This window comes from Hypanus sabinus, unplaced genomic scaffold, assembly GCF_030144855.1.
Source record: "Hypanus sabinus isolate sHypSab1 unplaced genomic scaffold, sHypSab1.hap1 scaffold_122, whole genome shotgun sequence".
NCBI lineage: Eukaryota > Metazoa > Chordata > Chondrichthyes > Myliobatiformes > Dasyatidae > Hypanus > Hypanus sabinus.
The window spans coordinates 532,272-540,227 of record NW_026779281.1 but is presented as its reverse complement, the minus strand read 5'-3'; the positions used below and the strand labels follow the sequence as shown (position 1 = coordinate 540,227).

Sequence of the window (7,956 nt, the reverse complement as noted above, 5' to 3'; positions counted from 1 at the left end):
CAGAGATGTTGGAGAAGACAGCGCCCCACTCGCGACAAGGAGAGCCCGATCACGTGTCCATGTCCGTGATCTGATTGGATACATCGCTATGACGTTATAGCACTGTGACGTCATTCACTGGCTCTCATTTTGGAAGGGATTCAGTCGGCCATCGCAGATACACTAACAGCTTCGCACTGGGAAGCGGCCGTTCACCTGCTCCGTGTGTGTGAAGAGACTCATTCAGTTAATCCACCTTGTGATGCTCCGGTGAGTTCGCAATAAATAGAGGCCACATTTCTGTCTGGAGTGAGCAAAGAGTTTTACTCAATCATCCCAGCTGCTGCAACACCAGAAACTTCACATCAGGGAGGAAGTTCAAATCAGCTCCGTGTTAAATGTTTAACCATCACGGTGACTGAAGGCAGCTGCAGGTTTATGAGGGACCGTTACTGTCAGATTCTGCAGTTCTTGCGGCTGCTCATCGCGCCCAGGACTGAACCCTGGTCACTGAGCATTGGAGGAGTCGGTTCTGCTGATGTTAGCCTTAAACTATACTGGTGTTTAATATTGTGGAGCTGTGAAAGATAAATCAGTTTGTATCAAATCCCGTGTCTCACTTGAGAGACCACTCGGCCCAGCTGATCCCTGTCCATTTTTCTGTTCCATATCAGTATATTAAAATCTATCCCTGCCGTTCCCCTCTCACCCTCCCTGAGATGACAGATTGCAACTAGTCACTACTCCGTGGGATAGGAGATTTCCCTTGAATTTCACAGAAACATAGAAATCTACAACATATTACTGATGCTTTGGCCCACAATATCGTACCGACCATGTAACTTAGTCTCTTAACTGTCTAGAATTACCCTACCGCATAGCCACCTATTTCCTAAGCTCCATGTACCTATCTAAGCGTCTCTTAAAAGATCCTATTTTATCCGCCTCTACCGACGCTGGCGGTGCATTCCACACAGACATCACTCTCTGTTTAAAAAAAAACTTGGCTCTGACGCCTCCCCTGTACCTACCTCCAAGCAGCTTAAACCTATTCCCCCTCGTGTTAGCCGTTTATGCCCTGGGAAAAAGCCTCTGACTATCCACACGACCAATGCCTCTCATCATCTTATACACCTGCATGAATTTCCTGCATGATTTTCTCCGGCTGAACAAGACGATGAGCTCACTGTGGTTGTGACGTTGTTCAGGGCTCAGGACGAAGTTGGTTAAACTCCTTCTTACCCGCCCTTTTCAACGTTTTAGGTCACTCTCACTAATTTCAAAGGTCTTCGCTTCGAACTGCTGGGTTGTTACAATGAACATCTGAAGTCTGACAGCAGACTAGCGAGTGAATGGAGCAGAGTCAGAAACCAAGTTGCCAGTCAGGGATTTGGGGCTCCAGAAAGAGATGGGGCCTGGAGTTTACAAGGAGGAGGAAGAAGACAAACCGAACCTGCAGGATGTGGCTACAAATGAAAGATCAGACACATTTGGAAACTGCTTGATTGAAAAAAAAGTGGTTAATTTCTGCAAAATACTGGAGGAAATCAACATATCAGGCAGAAGATGTGGAGAGGAATAAATAGACAACGTTTAGGCCGAGCCCTTCAGTATGCCTAGACTGTGGACTCCTCTGCTCAGTTGCTGCCTGAACTGCACAGTTCCTCCAGCATTGTGGGTTTGTGTGTGTGTGTCTGTATTTCTAGCAACTGCAGAATCGTTTGTGTTTTATATCTTCATTTGTAAGAGGGTTGTACTTCGGCATTAGATAAACAGAATGCCTGTTGATATTGTTTTTGGGAGCCGCTTTCTACGTTAAAAGAGCTGCTGAGTTTTCTACACAGAAAAAACCCTGAGGTGTGGACATAGAACCGGTGCTTGCAGGAACTTTTTATGGCACCGTGATTACCCATAAAACAGTGCGTTTAAAATTTCTCTGCCTCTGAACCACCAATCAAATGCGCAGGCGTCAAGGTTGTTGACGTATTCAGATCGCATGCACGCTGTACACAAAAGGACTCAGCAGGAGCGTTCAAGGTAAGAATGAATCTACGGGCGGCTATCTTAAACACCGAGTGTGGAACAATTGCTCTGATGCCGGACACCGTGACCCACAATCCCGGGACAGTCCTGCTGTCTTCCCCTTCTCTCAGCCCCACGATCCGTACACAGGCCCTGGGAAGCTTCCGGCTGCTGAGGGAATGGGAACCGATGGATCTCTCAAACAGAGCTGAGATCCAGCTATTTAAATGCAAGGATTAGGAACTCGGAGAAAGGGAACAAAATCTTTTACATCACCAGTTGAGAAAATCTTCTTTGTTCTACCTCCAATCACAAACAAGAGAAAACCCGTGGAGAGGGCGCAGTTTTAAGGTGCTTCGAAGCAGGTACGAAGGAGATGTCAGGGGTGTTGTGTTCTTTATACGGACCGTGGGTTACTCATAACAAACTATATTAGGGAAGAATTGACCTTTTATTTAACAGCAACAAAACCACGTTTTACACTGCCATGCTTCTCGATCATTCTTCATTTCTGCGCATTCTCAGAACTCTGTCCAGTCACGTCCTGGCACGTGATATCACCACGGGGGGGTGAGTTTCTTTACGCAGAGTGATGAGTGTCCGGAATGGGCTGCCGGCGACTGTGATGAAGGCGGATGCAATAGTGTCTTTTAAGAGGCTTCTGGTACATGGTGCGCAGAAAAATAGAGGACTATGGGAAACTCTAGGTAATTTCAAAAGTAAGTAATATGTGGCACAGCATTGTAGGCCGAAGGGCCTGTATTGTATTGTATAAATGGTGAAGTCACTTACCCATGACCTCTGCTTGTCAGCCCACCCAACATCAGTGGAAAATGCTGCTTGCAAATACCTCTATCTATACCCTTATAATTCTGTATACTTCCAACAAATCCTCAAAGCAGTGTACAAACTCCATTTCCAAAAAAGTTGAGATATTTTCTAAAATGCAATAAAAACAAAAATCTGTGATATGTTAATTCACGTGAACCTTTATTTAACTGACAAAAGAACAAAGAAAAGATTTTCTATAGTTTTACTGACCAACTTAATTGTATTTTGTAAATATACACAAATTTAGAATTTGATGGCTGCAACAGACTCAACAAAAGTTGGGACAGAGTTAAAATAAGATTGAAAAGTGCACAGAATATTCAAGTAACACCGGTTTGGAAGACTCCACATGAAGCAGGCTAATTGGTAGCAGGTGAGGTATCATGACTGTGTATAAAAGTAGCGTCCATCAAAGGCTCAGTCTTTGCAAGCAAGGATGGGTCATGGCTCACCCCTTTGTGCCAAAATTCATGAGAGAATTTAGGTCTTTCAATATCTACAGTACATAATATTGTGAAAAGATTCAGAGAATTCAGAGACATCTCAGTGCGTGAAGGGCAAGGTCGGAAACCACTGTTGAATGCACGTGATCTTCAAGCCCTCAGGCGGCACTGCCTAAGAAACAGTCATGCTATTGTGACAATTATAGCCATCTGGCCTTGGGAGTACTTCGGAAAACCATTGTCACTTAATGCAGTCTGTCGCTCCATCCAGAAATTCAACTTGAAACTGTATTACTCAAGAAGGAAGCCATACATCAACTCTATGCAGAAACGCCAGCAAGTTCTCTGGGCCTGAGCTCATCTCAGATGGACTGAAAGACTGTGGAACTGTGGTCAGATGAGTCCACATTTCAGCTAGTTTTAAGAAAAAAACGGGCATTGAGTTCTCCATGCCAAAGGTGAAAACGACCATTCTGATTGTTATCAGTGAAAGGTACAAAAGCCAGCATCTGTGATGGTATGGGGGTGCATCAGTGCCCACGGCATGGGTGAGTTTCATGTATGTGAAGGTAACACTGACTCTGAGGCATATATTAGGATTTTAGAGAGACATATGTTGCCATCAGGGCGACGTCTTTTCCCGGGACGTCCATGCTTATTTCAGCAGGACAATGCCAGACCACATTCCGCACGGGCTACAACAGCGGGGCTTTGCAGACACAGAGTGCGTGTGCTTAACTGGCCTGCTGCCAGTCCAGATCTATCTCCTGTTGAAAACATATGGCGCATCTTGAAGAGGAGAATCAGACAACGGAGACCACGGACTGTTGAGCAGCTGAAGTCTTACATCAAGCAAGATTGGATAAAATTTCCAATTGCAAATCTACTACAATTAGTATCCTCAGTTCCAAAACGATTCAAAAATGTTATTAAAAGGAAAGGGTAATGTAACACAATGGTAATCATGCCTCTGTCCCAACTTTTGTTGAGTGTGTTTGTGTTGCAGCCATCAAATTCTACATTTGTGTATTTACAAACTACAATTAAGTTGTTCAGTAAAACTATTTCAAATCTTTTCTTTGTACTTTTGTCAGTAAAATAAGGGTAAATGTGAATTAACATATCAGAGATTTCTGTTTTTATTGCATTTTGGAAAATATCCCAACTTTTCTGGAAATGGTGTTTGTATAATTTCCTTGTTTATGCTTAGAGCCTTTTTTAGGTGTAAGTGAGCTCGATTTAACATTTAAGAGGTTTGTAATAGGTACCTGGATGGCAGGGGTATGGGAGTGGGCAGTTTAAATGGTTCAACACAAACGAGATGGCCCATAGGGCCTGTTTCTGTTTTGTATTTTTCTATGCCTGTGACAGGATCCTGAAATAATTCTAATATGTACTCTATGAACTTGAAACAGCTGTGTGGACCAACCATTCATCTCAGCAGGAATTTTTTATATGGCGTTAAAACAGTGGCACTTTAAGTTAATAATACATAAAAGAATTCCCAGCAGCAAGTCAAGAAAGACTATTTGCGTTTCAGATACTGTGGGGCCAGGCACCCGTGCTGCTCAGCAGGAATAGGGAATACGAGCATTAGAGAGAGTCAAACTGAGCCAAGGCACAAATTCGAGATGGCAGAAATGCCCCATTCTTATAGAGACAGGAAGAGCTTCAGGGAATTGATGGTCATTCCAGATACCAGCACTGTGCACAGTCAGGAGATGATTTCTCTGTCCAACTTGGGTTTAACATCACTGTAACAGTGTGATACGAGATCAAACCTCGGCAACTCAAGTAATTTCATCTCAGATGTTGTCTTAAACCAAATGATGGATTATGTAAATCTTTTTACAGGTTAAAAACGAGAAGGAATTTGTCTCCACGAATCTCAGATACGGCACGGCAATTTTGCTGTCTCTGTCCCGATACTTAAGAAGTGGAGCAAGGGATTCAATCGACCATCCTTCCTGCTCAGACTGTGGGAATGGTTTCACTCGGTTATCTCAGTTGAAGGTACATCAGCAAGTTCCCACTGGGCAAGGCCATTCATCTGTTCTGTGTGTGAGGAAGGGTTCTATTTGGCATCCCACCTGCGGACAGACCAGTCCGATCACACTGGGCCGAGGCTGGTCATCTGCTGAATTTCAGGGAAGGGATTCTCTCGTTCATCTGACCAAATGGCACACCAGCAAGTTCATACCGGGAAGCGGCCATTCACCTGCTCAGACTGTGGGAAGGGATTCACACAGTCATCCACACTACAGATTCATCAGCGAGTTCACACTGGGGAGAAGCCATTCACCTGCTCAGAATGTGGGAAGGGATTCAGTCAATCATCCAACCTACAGAGTCACCGGCGAGTTCACACTGGGGAGAAGCCATTCACCTGCTCAGAATGTGGGAAGGGATTCAGTCAATCATCCAACCTACAGAGTCACCGGCGAGTTCACACAGGGGAGAAGCCATTCACCTGCTCAGACTGTGGGAAGGGATTCACACTGTCGTCCCACGTACAGAGACACCATCGAGTTCACACTAGGGAGAAGCCATTCACTTGCTCGGTCTGTGGGAAGGGATTCAGTGAGTCATCTGACCTACTGGTACATCAGCGAGTTCACACTGGGGAGAGGCCATTCAACTGCTCAGTCTGTGGGAAAGGATTCACACTGTCATCCCACCTACAGAGACATCAGCGAGTTCACACTGGAGAGAAGCCATTCACCTGCTCAGAATGTGGGAAGGGATTTACACTGTCATCCCACCTACAGAGACACCAGTGAGTTCACACTGTGGAGAAGCCATTTACCTGCTCAGAATGAGGGAAAGGATTCACTCAGTCATCCATACTGCAGATTCATCAGCGAGTTCACACTGGGGAGAAGCCGTTCACCTGCTCAGACTGTGGGAAGGGATTCACACTGTCGTCCCACGTACAGAGACACCATCGAGTTCACACTAGGGAGAAGCCATTCACTTGCTCGGTCTGTGGGAAGAGATTCAGTGAGTCATCTGACCTACTGGTACATCAGCGAGTTCACTCTGGGGAGAGGCTGTTCACCTGCTCAGTCTGTGGGAAAGGATTCACACTGTCATCCCACCTACAGAGACATCAGCGAGTTCACACTGGAGAGAAGCCATTCACCTGCTCAGAATGTGGGAAGGGATTTACACTGTCATCCCACCTACAGAGACACCAGTGAGTTCACACTGTGGAGAAGCCATTTACCTGCTCAGAATGAGGGAAAGGATTCACTCTGTCATCCATACTGCAGATTCATCAGCGAGTTCACACTGGGGAGAAGCCGTTCACCTGCTCAGACTGCGGGATGAGATTCACTTGCTCATCTAAACTGAAGGTACATCAGAGAGTTCACACTGGGGAGAAACCGTACACCTGCTTAGATTGTGGGAAGGGATTCACTCAATCATCCAACCTACTGGTACATCAGCGAGTTCACACTGGGGAGAGGCCATTCACCTGCTCAGTCTTTGGGAAGAGATTCACTTGCTCAACAAAACTGAAGGTATATCAGCGAGTTCACACTGTGGAGAAGCCGTTCACGTGCTCAGTCTGTGGGAAAGGATTCACTCAGTCATCCAAACTACAGAATCATCAGCGAGTTCACACTGGGTAGAAGCCGTTCACGTGCTCAGTCTGTGGGAAAGGATTCACTCAGTCATTCCAATTACTGGCACACCAGTCAGTTCACAATGGGGAGTGGCTGTTGTTATGAATTCCTGGGTTTTGTTTGCTGTGGACTGTCATTTTAAGAGAGAGACAGATTAAGAAGGTGAATCAGTCTGACTTGCAGCTTGTTTACATCGCTCACAACTTGTTTAGTTTTAACTGAGGACACAGACACTCAGAGTCAGACGGAGACGAAGGAGGAAAAATGGAAGGATCAAAACCAGGGAACTGGAGGCCAAGGGTCAATCTTTGGAACTTTCCTATGCCCACAATGGTGGGTTAATTATCGATTCATCGTACATCGAATGTGTGGTTGTCACCTCGTTTGATCCATAGGAGTGGATCTGATTTGGGGTATCATGTGAAGACCACTGATGTGTTAACCCTTGCCTGGGTGTGGTGACGATACCCCTTGTGACAATTTGCTTTTGGTGATAATTCGTATTTGGATTTGGAATGACGATGGATAAAATCTACAGCGATTATTCTCTCGCTCTACCACCATGGAACCTTTGGAATTCGACATAATTGCCTTCTCTTGACATTTACCCCGGATTACAAATATCTCCCTCATCACCTATTCCGTGGATGAACTGAGCTTTCATACTTTACTATCTCAAGACTCCAAGCCTTGTTTCCCCCGTGCTCAGTAGTTTGGGAGTTATATTTACACACATTTATTCACATAACACTGTTAACTTATGTTTATCTTGTTTAAGTTACAATATTATAAGTAGTTATTAATAAAGATAGTGGTTTTAACATCAAAACCAGACTCCAGATGTAGTCTATTGCTGTCGGTTTGTTTCTAAAGCGTTACGGTTCATAACAAAATTGCATCCTGCGTCCGGGATATGAACAAACTTGGGGAAATATTGATCGATTAATTATCGAGTTGAATGGGGTGATCCCTTTTGATTTATTTGTGTGTGGAAATCAGCAGCAGTGGATATTTATATAATTCTGGAAGCACCAACCCCTGAGGCATTAGGA

The 7,956-nt window shown here is 44.8% G+C and overlaps 1 pseudogene; it reads left to right on the top strand.

The window, feature by feature from the left end:
• The first annotated feature begins 483 nt into the window (after positions 1-483).
• On the top strand, positions 484-7,626 carry LOC132386588 (zinc finger protein 239-like; annotated as a pseudogene).
• The last annotated feature ends 330 nt before the right edge of the window (positions 7,627-7,956 follow it).